Below are 12,230 nucleotides of genomic sequence, written 5' to 3'. Positions count from 1 at the left end.
GTTCAGTTGTATTTAACTTTGATAAAATGTACAGCCATATAACAATATTTAGTTGGATATTTAAGAGTATTTAAGTGAACTTGAATAGTCGTAATATTTCTTTACGTTAGAAATATTTTGTCAACTTTTATGAAGTATTTCACATCTATAAAAATTGGCGGTTAGACTAAGACTATATCAGTATTTTTAGGGAGGTTCTCAGTACTCCAAGTACTTGTTATAATTTAATAAAATAGATTAAAAAATATTTAGATCACTTTTAGTGAGTATTTCTGTCGATTTAATCGTCCATTTTGGGAGTAGTTGGGTATGTATAGAAATATTTAATGTGTGGTGTATTTTACAAAAGTTTTCGGTCATTTTTGTGCAGTATTTTAGTTCAATAATAAGATAACTTGTAGGGAGTATTTCAGTACTTTTGTGCAATATTTTAGATGAATAATTAGATAACTTGTAGGGAGTATTTCAGTACTTTTGTTCAATATTTTAGATGAATAATTAGATAACTTGTAGGGAGTATTTCAGTACTTTTGTGCAATATTTTAAATGAATAATTAGATAACTTGTAAGGAGTATTTCAGTACATATAAGTAGTAGTTATTTCAGTATACCTTTATCTTTTGAAGGAGTACTTATAATGATATAAGGACATTTCGATATCACACTACAGTATTTATTGTAGTACTTTTAGCCAAGTAGTTCTGGAGGTCGTACGTCAAAATAATAAAAAAACATAATAATTCTCAACTGATTATAACTCAGAAAATGACCGTCAGTATTTCTCAATTTATACTTGCAGATGGTCACATTTATTATGTATCATATTTTTTGTACCAGATGCCACAATTGATATTTTTATTCCGCCCGGCAACAAGACAGTAACGAGACAAGTGATGGCGTGCGATTGGATGGGAAGTTTCCTGCTTTAAAAAAAAAAAAAAAAAGCAACCCAAACAAAGTCTCGTCTTTGTCCCGTCGATGGCAAAATTCAATCTGGCGCCTCGTCACAAAGCGAGCCGGCCGATATTAGCGCGAGAGGCCGCCGCCGCTAACCCGATTGACGTGTTTTTACAGTGATGCGTAGGAGGGAGGGCGGCAGCTGGCGTTGTCAACGGAGCGAAGGTCGGCGCCTGTCAATCAAAGGCTGATTTGATATGACACAGCATTGCTGTTCAGAGTGTGGCTTTTGTCCTCCTGTTCACGTCTTTGGACAAGATGTCCGCCAATATAAAATTGGTAAGTATACCTGACTGATGTTGTACATAAACAGATTCAAGATTTCTATTGGAATTTTGTCTAAAAATCGTTAAAGGGAATTCGTTAGGTTGGTTTTTTTGGTCGTGAATGTAGATTTTGTTGATTTTTTTTATAGTTTGTTGGTTTGATTGGGCTTTTTTAAAGAATGAGAAAAAGAAATATTACAAATAAATATTGAATATACATCTCTTAACAGTATTATATTCAATTGTATTTATTTTTCTCGTTCTTTAAGAATGAGAATTAAGAATGAGAAAAAGAAATATTACCAAAAATTTGAATATACATCTCTTAACAGTATTATATTCAATTTAAAAAAAAGAAATGTTACAAATAAAATGGAATATAATAATGTTAAGAGATGTATATTCCATTTTATTTGTAATATTTATGTTTTTAAATAGAATATGATACTGTTAAAAGATGTATATTCAATTTTTTTTGTAATATTTCTTTTTCTCATACTTAATTGTTAATTCCCATTCTTATAGAATGTGAAAAAGAAATATTACAGATAAAATTGAATATGATACTGTTAAGAGATGTAAAAATTTGACAAAATCTGTGTTATAAAAGAAATTTTACAAATCAAATTTAATATTATACTGATAAGAAATGTATATTTTGAAGATGAGCCTCAAAATATACATATCTTTAACAGCATTATATTCAATTTTATTTGTACTATATCTATTTCCTCATTCTTTAAAGGCTCAGTCAAACAGACTATAAAAATTAGACCAAATCTGTGTTATAAAAAAGAAATATTACAAATTAAATGTGATTTAATACTGTTAAGAGAAGTATATTTTGAGGATAAGCGCACTTAAAAGTCTTAAATTTTCTCCAAAATAGACAGTGCGCCTTATAATCCAGTGTGCTTTATATATGGAAAAAAAATAAAATGTGTCATTCATTGAAGGTGCGCCTTATAGTGCAGTGCGCCTTATAGTCGTGAAAATACGGTGTTTTCTCTATATTCAATATTTCGTCATGATCTGAAATTACCTTTTTTTTGTAAATCTCCCTCCATTTTCCTTATCCAATACAGATAGAATGGAATACAATAATGAATCAAACTCATCATTTTAACCTATTTACATACCGTATTTTCACGACTATAAGGCGCACTTAAGTCTTAAATTTTCTCAAAAAATAGACAGACGCGCCTTATAATCCAGTGTGCTTTATATATGATTTTTTTTTTAAATGTGTCATTCGTTGAGGGTGCGCCTTATAGTGCAGTGCGCCTTATAGTGCAGTGCGCCTTATAGTCGTGAAAATACGGTATTTTCTTTATATTCAACATTTCTTCATGATCTAAAATTACCATTTTTTTTAAAAATCTCCCTCCATTTCCTAAAAAAATCTCCCAAATGTCCGGCAACCACATCTTTCCCACAATGCCTTGCTACACTCCCCCTACGCGATGACGCTTTGTCGTGTCGGTAGTGAAAGCGTTTGTAAGAAGCTGCTGACAGGCCGCTGAATCGGGACAGAAGCAAAGAAAAAAGCTCGCAGATGGATCTAAGCATGCCGCCCGTCATTAGCCTCAACCTAATCACATCATTTTAGTCATTGGGAACTTGTCGGGAGGGCGGGGAAGCGGAACCAAAGGGGGCGGGGCTAAGGCCAGGGCGCCACTACAACGAATGATGCTGTATCTCAAATATTAACTTGCCAGTCAAAGTCAAAAACGCTCTTAAAAACAACTAAAAGTACTTTAATTGGTACAGTTTAGCTTGAAAGTACACACACATGGAGTATATATTTATTGGTATTGTGTATTTTTTTCAGGCCAGGCTCTTCATTGACAGATTTAAAAGGTTTGCGCGGTCATTCGTCAACGCCGATGGCGAGCGCACATGTGCGACGGTGTGTTTATGGTGCCCCGTGTTGTCATCACTTTCGGAGCGCTGACGACGACAGTTTAAATGTTGGACGGAAGTTCGATCGCTGGGTAAAAAGTGCAAGGTCAAGGTGGGGTTAAGAGGCGGGGATTAGGGGAAGTGTTGAAAATAAGGTGAAACAATAACAACAGAAAGGAAAAGGGAATTTTGTATTTTTTGCGAGTTGCTGTTAAAAACTAAAACATGACACTAAGTGATAAAAACAAAGTTTTGTATTTCGGGATATGATGATGTATTTTATTATTTGCTTTACTTTTGTCTATAATTTGCCTCATTTATACATTTTAGCATGGTTAACACTGAATTTAATGGTTTTATTGTCATTATATGAGTAGTAATTGATTTACTGCTTGTGTGCAAAAAATAGCAACAAAAAACAAAAAAATAAATACTCTTTAAATAGGTCATAAATCATACAAAATAAGTAAATAAATAAATAAGTATACAACCCAAGTAGTTGCAACATAAATAAGTAGGGAAGTGCACAAATAACAACAACAAACAAACATAAATAATCTATAAGTAATGAAAAAATAGTAAATAAATAAGTATTCAACATAAGTAAGTAGTTGCAACATAAATAAGTAGGAAAGTGCACAAATCACATCAACAAACAAATAAATAAATTATAAATAAATAGGTCATAAATGATAAAAAATAAGTCAATAAATAAGTTGTCAACATAAGTAGTCACAATGTAAATACGTAGGGAATTGCACAAATAACAACAACAACATACAGATAAATATTCTATAAATTGGTAATGAAAAATAAGTATACAAATAACAAATAAATAAATATAGTATAGTCAACATAAGTAAATAAATAAGTATAGTCAACATAAGTAAATAAATAAGTATAGTCAACATAAGTAAATAAATAAAGTAGTCAACATAATAAATAAGGAGTAGTCCATATAATAAACAAGTAGTAGTCCACATAATAAATAAGTAGTCAACATAAGTAAATAAATAAGTATAGTCAACATAAGTAAATAAATAAAGTAGTCAACATAATAAATAAGTAGTAGTCCATATAATAAACAAGTAGTAGTCCACATAATAAATAAGTAGTAGTCAACATAATAAATTATTAGTAGTCAACATTATAAATAAGTAGTACTCAACATTATAAACAAGTAATAGTCAATATAATAAACAAGTAGTAGTCAACATAGAAAAGTAGTCAACATAGATTTGAGGTACAAAGTAATTCTTAATCAGGTCCTATAACTTGAATTGAGTATATTTATATTTTTTCAATAAAAAAAAAATATATATATACATGTTTACATAGACAAGCAGTCATATTTCTCTTGCTCTTCATCCAAATCAAGAAAGACACACTCCAGTACGTCTTCCCAGAAAATGGCGTCTCTTCCAGGAACCTTTCCGAGTCCAGCTGTCCTCACCCCCCACCCCCACATTAGACCTCGGGTTCGAACGCAAATAAATACATCGAGTGACAGCCCGCAAAGACTCCGCTGAGTTCACCTTGATGGATGCCCGCCACAGGTGTTTTCAATAGGGCACAATAAGCGAGGCCCCCTTCTAATGCATTATTGGCCCATTAGGACGGGGGGGCCCGTAGAGACCACTTACCCGTGGGCCTATCAATAACCAGCCGCCGCGGGGGAAATTAGTCATACTGATGTTCTATTTAATCAGAATCTCATTAGATTTTAACAGGGTTACTGTAACCCAAGCTTTCATTTCCATAAGAGCACACATTGCTCACTGATGTCACGAACGAACGCCATAAACAAACGCGGGAAATGGAATACAGTGTTCCCTCGGTTATCGCGGTTAATGGGAACCGGCACCACCTGCGATAACTGAATTTCCGCGAAGTAGGGATTCCCCTTCAAAAATGCTTGAATTTAATTCAAAAAAACAATTTTTTTAATGTTTTTTTTTCTGTTTTTTTCTATTTTTATTTTTTTTTACCCCCCTGTATACAGTACACCATATAGAATACGGGTAGAGAGAGTAAAATTCATGTTATCACAAAAAAACCTGTAAAATATGTTGTTTCAAGGTAATATTTGTATTTTTTTTCCCCAAAAAAATCCACGAAAATCTCAGTCCGCGATAGCTCAACCGCAAAATAGCGAGGGAACACTGTATTAACTAAAGTGTGCGTGTTTTTTTTTTTACCGATAATGTCTGTCAGTTCACCTGTTGTTATTTAAAGAAATAATATTAGGTACAAATGTCATTTTTTTTAGAAATAAGTGCCGCGATAAGGTTTTTTTTCATGAATTTTTTGAAATTTTTATTTATTTTGATTTGGCATTTTTTGAAACAGATAAAAACAAAGTTTTTTGTTTATTTTATTGTACTTCAAAATTAGTTGATAAAAAGAAGTAGTTTATATAGTAATATTTGATAAATATAGTGGTACCTTGAGATACAAGCTTAATGTGTTCCGGGACTGAGCTCGTACGTCGATTTACTCATATCTCAAATCAACGTTTGCAATGGAAATGAACTAAAAACAAATAAATTTGTTTCAACCCTCTGAAAAAAACACCCAAAACAGGATATTAGATTGGAAAAACATTTTTATTTGTTCTAATTTGCCATCTATTAACAAAGTAACAAACTACTAGTATTTTAATACTACTAAAATGTGTTTAGCATTATTAAAATTAAATTAAGGCACACCCTCAATGAATGGCACATTTTAATTTTTCCATATATAAGGCGCACTGTATTATAAGGCGCCCTGTCTATTTTGGAGAAAGATCTATTCTACGTGGAGGCCCCTAGGTTGAAGTACTATTGTTTATTCAATATATTTTTTTTGCATTTATCAGTGTCAGTACAGATTTTGTTGTTTTCCAGCCTTATTCTCTTTCAAACTTGACTATAGAAGCTAAATACCATATTTTCCATATATAAGGCGCACCACATTATAAGGCGCACCCTCAATGAATGGCACATTTTATTTTTCCCATATATAAGGCGCACTGTATTATAAGGCGCCTTGTCTATTTTGGAGAAAGATCTATTCTACGTGGAGGCCCCTAGGTTGAAGTACTATCGTTTATTCAATATTTTTTTTTGCATTTATCAGTGTCAGTACAGATTTTGTTGTTTTCCAGCCTTATTCTATTTCAAACTTGACTATAGAAGCTAAATACCATATTTTCCATATATAAGGCGCACCACATTATAAGGCGCACCCTCAATGAATGGCACATTTTATTTTTCATATATATAAGGCGCACTGGATTATAAGGCGCCCTGTCTATTTTGGAGAAAATTTAAGACTTTTAAGTGCGCCTTATAGTCGTGAAAATACGGTAGTTAAAAACTAATGGTGGTATTTTGTCCATTAGTCAGTGGCCCACACAGGAGGGAGTTGTTTGGTGGTCTTGGGTTGCTCTTCCTAGCTTTGCTGATCTTTCATCATCTCTACCCACCTCTCCCCTCACTGCACTCCTTCAATTAGCACTTTATTATTACGGGGGCCCCTGGAAGAGGACCCCCGGGTGCTGAGATAGCAAAGAAGGGAAGGTAGTCGTGTCCGAGTGAGGAAAGAAACCTTTCGTCGATGACTCAGTTTACACAGGGTTTCACGGCTTGGGGTTTTAAATCAATTTGATTTTGTGGTTGACAGTGAATGGGTTAGGGTGTAAAGTAGAGTATTTGAATTGTCATTAAAATCTTAATATTTATTTTAGAAACTCTTAATTTGAAGTCCTGGGTCTTAATTGTGTTTCAGGGCCTTGATTTGCACTATTTTAATTGAAGAAAATGTCCCAAAATGGTTAAAAAACAAATACTGGTCAGTCTTCAAGATTGGTGAACCTGAACAAATCAGAAAAAAACAAACCTAAGCATGTGTATGTATATATTTTTTTAACAGTAATGTATTTTCTTTGATGTATTTTATGACAGTTTCCTGCTAATTAAACATGTAGCGCAATGGTTGGTTGGCGGGCCACTTTAACCTCAACTTGATTTTACGTGGGCCGGACCATTTTAGATAAAATTAGATTTTTGTTTTAATAAATGGATTAAAAGAACTGGTTTAAAAGCCCTGAATATTCAGTTTTTTTATAGATCTAAAACAATGTTTATTTAACTTTTTTTAAAATATATTTTTAGATTTTACAAAATGATTTTTGACCTAAAAACAGAAAAAAATCATCAAAAAATAACAATTATTAATTTAAAAGACGGAAAATCAGGAAATGTAATATACATCTATACTCTCCATTTTAATTTGATCCTAAAACAGAAAGTCAGCACTCATAATTTACTTTCCAGGACCACACAAAATGATTCAGCGGGCCAGATTTGGCCCTCAGACCACCACTTTGACACCAGTGACGTACCGAGTCAAAATTTTATTTTGCCCCAAACAAACCCATGCCCATTCAACCTTATTCCCACCACATACTTGAACTTTAAACAAAAAATACACACTTTTTATATAAACCAGTATCTAAGAATTCACCCTAACCCCCCCAAAATTGATTCAATTTAACCCAGAACCAAAAAAAAAACTGTCCTATCACGACACTCAAGAAAGTCATGGATTAAAACATTTCCTTTATTAAACCCGTCCCATACTAAGTAGCCCTCCCAATCGGTCCAGTTCTTCTACCCCTAGATGGGCCTCTTGGTGGGTCTTCCTTACCATGACCCCCCCCCCCACCCCCCTTCCCAGAAGCATCCCCTTATGCGGCATACAATTAGCCATGCGCGACGCCGCCATAATCTTCTCATTTTAGCGTCAGGGTGTCGACAAGTGACACACAAGCCTTACTCGGATCGGAACCTTAATGAACCAATGAACGATGGCCGTTGGCTCCTCCCCCCTCCGAAGTAAATAGGACGTCTATCTCCGTCAATGTTGTTTGCGTCCTCACAAGTCCATTAGCCATGTCGTCCCAGATGGGTACCTCTTTGGGGGAGGTTGCCGTTGGGTGGCAGACCCCCCCGCCCTTGCCCCCGGCACCCCCTGTTCCTTTTGTGCGCTCTGAAAGGAACGACGCTAAATGAGGCTAAGTTGATTACCAAGATGTTGGTGGGTTTGAATGGAAAGATGGTACTGACTTACTGACTTCTTCTTTGCTTGAAATGATGATTTGAAACTAGAAACTTGGCTGGAAATCATCATTTGAAACTCGGATAAGTAAACAAACTCGATGTCTTGAAAGCTTTTTTTCAAGATCGCGACTCACTCGTTTAACTTTATTTTTACTCTCAATTGAAAAGTTGAATTGAAAGTGTCAGAATTTTTCAAATTGCTTATACTAGATTTTCTTCATTTTTTTAATTGTTATTTTTGATGTATGGTTTTACAGTAATCCCTCAATTATCACGGCTTCATGACATTGTGTTTTTTTTCTGGCGGAATTTTTTTTTAATAATTTTTTTTTTGTAAGTTCATAAAAATTTAAAAATCCGCGTTTAAGCCACTCCTCCTTCCACTTGCTACTAGAACTCAGCACTGAATTAATAAAAAAAACAACTATTTTTAAAATTAAAACTTCAGAAAAATGTGAAAATACAATTTCGCAAGCAGAAGCCACTCCCCTTATTTTTTATTTATTTTCTGTTAAATAGGGGTGATCCTACTTTGTGGTTTTTCATTTATTGCGGCCATATTTGGTCTACATTAACCGCAATAATCGAGGGATTACTGTATTTCCTTTATAATCGAAATTTAGCGTTAGCTTAGTGGTCTGCGCTGCTTTTCCAGCTAGTGGATTGCGTCAAAAATTATATTTTTGTTGTTGTTGTAACTTCGTTTTCAAATGTAAAGTTTTCATTTTTTTTTTTACATTTTTGTTTGTTAATTTTTCAAATTTGAATACAAAATGAGAACCCCAGCACTTTGTCGGAAATCCTTGCTACTTTTATTTCGACTCCAATCCGCACCCCTCTTATCACGCTCTATCGTTTATCTCCCTATCTCAACGGCAGGTGAGGCTGGATGCAGCTTTTGTTTGGGAAAAGCCGGGATTCAAAACGCCGGAGGGAGGTCAAGGTGTGCCGGTAATCCGGGCAGATGCAGCATTAAAAGGGACAACAGTTACCGTGGCAATGACCCAGCCAAAAAACCCAGAAAAAAGGTAACATGACAAAAATTTACTTTTCTTTGCTTCCTTTGTTGTATAAAATATTGAGTTTAGAAGAATAAAACAGGAAATAACTTCATTCATTTGAGTTGGCGAATCACAAAAACTACGTTTTACCGCATTTTCTTGCATATACGCCGTATTTGTGGCTAAAAAATGATGATTGAATCGAGGGTACGGCTTATATGTGCATAAATTAGCCTTGACATGCACATACCTACAACGTGACAGACTGAACGCCATAACGCAAGACAATGTGGCCGATAGGGTCATTTATTTAAAAATAGATGAGATAAACTGATAAAAACATTTATTTTTCTTAAGGTTTTTCCCTTCAAAGTAACACATTTGTACTCCCTATTAAAACCATGAATATGGAGGTGAAAATTGGGAATCAGGTGGCGGCTTATATGCGAGAAATTGTAAAATTCAACTGTTTTAAGGCAATTTTAAGGGTGTGGCTTATACGTGAGAAATTGTAAAATTCAACTGTTTTAAGGCAATTTTAAGGGTACGGCTTATATGCAAGAAATTGTAAAATTCAACCGTTTTAAGGCCCTTTTAAGCGTACGGCTTATACACAAGAAATTGTAAAATTCAACCATTTTAAGACAATTTTAAGGTACAGCTTATACGGGAGAAATTGTAAAATTCAACCATTTTAAGGCAATTTTAAGGTTATGGCTTATACGCGAGAAATTGTAAAATTCAACTGTTTTAGGGCAGTTTTAAGGGTACGGTTTATACGCGAGAAATTGTAAAATTTAACTGTTTTAAGGCAATTTTAAGGGTACGGTTTATACGCGAGAAATTGTAAAATTCAACCATTTTAAGGCAATTTTAAGGTTATGGCTTATACGCGAGAAATTGTAAAATTCAACTGTTTTAAGGCAGTTTTAAGGGTACGCTTTATACGCGAGAAATTGTAAAATTTAACTGTTTTAAGGCAATTTTAAGGGTACGGTTTATACGCGAGAAATTGTAAAATTCAACCATTTTAAGGCACTCTTAAGGGTACGGCTTATACGTGAGAAATTGTAAAATTCAACTGTTTTAACGCATTTTTAAGGGTACGGCTTAAATGTGAGAAATTGTAAAATTCAACTGTTTTAAGGCAGTTTTAAGGGTACGGCTTATATGCAAGAAATTGTAAAATTCAACCGTTTTAAGGCCCTTTTAAGCGTACGGCTTATACACAAGAAATTGTAAAATTCAACCATTTTAAGGCAATTTTAAGGCAATTTTAAGGTACAGCTTATACGCGAGAAATTGTAAAATTCAACCATTTTAAGGCAATTTTAAGGGTACGGCTTATATGTGAGAAATTGTAAAATTCAACTGTTTTAAGGCAATTTTAAGGGTACGGCTTATACGTGAGAAATTGTAAAATTCAACCATTTTAAGGCAGTTTTAATGGTACGGCTTATATGTGAGAAATTGTAAAATTCAACCATTTTAAGGCAGTTTTAATGGTACGGCTTATATGTGAGAAATTGTAAAATTCAACTGTTTTAAGGCAGTTTTAATGGTACGGCTTATATGTGAGAAATTGTAAAATTCAACTGTTTTAAGGCAATTTTAAGGGTACGGCTTATACGCGAGAAATTGTAAAATTCAACCGTTTTAAGACATTTTTAAGAGTACGGCTTATATGCAGATGCGGCTAATATACAAGAAAATTCAGTAGTCAACTCTCAAAAGTAATTGTTTTTGTCAGCCCGACTTCAAAACAGTTGGCAAAATACATAGTAAGTTATGAATAACAAAGTCACATGATCTTGAGTCGGGTCTGGACTGATCCGCGTCGGGGGTCAAGGGAGGCCCCCTGAGAGTGCTAATTGAATTTCCGTGCAGAGAATATTGAAGGGGGGGGGCCTTAATGTTGAGATAAGGGGAGTCAAAAAAAGGGGGGCTTCATCGTTGACACCATCCATGTGTGTGTGTGTTGTTTGAAAATAAACATGTCAGCGTCTCTCACACACACACACACACACACACACATGGAAAAGTATGCTATACTCTTGTGTGCATTAAAATAATGTTTGCTTTCAAAACATTCCTTTACCGCTGAGTTAGCACTTTTCAACAGCATGTCAATCATCGGCGTGCTCGGAATTATTACGCTTGTTGTTCAGTTGGGAAAGATGGCGGCAGCAGTGTAACATTGTAGTGGATGGAGATTATGTAGAGTGAGAAAATTGAATGTTACTATTTGAAATAGAGCTTAAAAATGTCAGTTGAGACTGTAAATTCCTTAAAATATGGTTGAATTTAATTCCTAATTTTTGTTGGAAACAATTATTTGATACGTTACATTTGGCTTTAAAGCCTTAGTTTGATTAAATCATCCAAAACAAGAATTTTATAAACAATAAATCTTGATGAAATGATTATTAGGTGTTATAATATGTACGCACATTTGTAAAAACATGAATTTTAAAGCCCTATCTCTCATTTAAAACCATATTGCAGTTTTTTGGTTCAATTTATAACCCTCAACCAGCTTTTTGTTAAAAAATAACCTCAATTTAAAACCCTTCTTGGATTCTAACCTAGTTTTCTTCTTTTTTTTTTGAAACATGGGAATTGTCAGCTTGTCATTTTAAATAAAGCTTGAGGACAAATATTGTCATTTTTTTGTGGGTCTTAAACAGATGTCGCCAACTGATATCTGCCGCCAGACACAAAACAAATATATTTGTCAGGACACAATTTGGCTATTAGAGCTCAAGTACGGTAAACAAAAAAAGACAGGACAATTTTGAATAAAAAAAATAACGCTCCAACATTAATCAAACCACAAAATGTTTATTATAAACTACATTGACCACCCGTTTAATAATAACACATAGTGTTGATAAAGATGTTTAGTCTTTGTCGCCCTCTGCTGGTTCTTTCTAGTCATGGCTGTAGGCGCTGACTTGTTACATGACGTCTTGCTCGTTGCTGATTGGCTACCTTGTGAA

At 34.1% G+C, this 12,230-nt stretch overlaps 1 long non-coding RNA gene across 1 annotated transcript in view; it reads left to right on the top strand.

Annotated features, from left to right (window-relative positions):
- The window catches only part of LOC144199370 (uncharacterized), an 84,303-nt gene that overhangs the window by 22,068 nt on the left and 50,005 nt on the right, over positions 1 to 12,230 (top strand). Inside the window, exons 4-5 of the long non-coding RNA XR_013326898.1 lie at positions 1,075 to 1,236; positions 9,110 to 9,258. This is a non-coding gene — a long non-coding RNA (uncharacterized LOC144199370). The remainder of the gene's footprint in view (positions 1 to 1,074; positions 1,237 to 9,109; positions 9,259 to 12,230) is intronic.

This window comes from Stigmatopora nigra, chromosome 7, assembly GCF_051989575.1.
Source record: "Stigmatopora nigra isolate UIUO_SnigA chromosome 7, RoL_Snig_1.1, whole genome shotgun sequence".
Taxonomy (NCBI): domain Eukaryota; kingdom Metazoa; phylum Chordata; class Actinopteri; order Syngnathiformes; family Syngnathidae; genus Stigmatopora; species Stigmatopora nigra.
The sequence above is the reverse complement of the archived record's forward strand: the minus strand, read 5'-3'. Positions and strand labels throughout refer to the sequence as shown.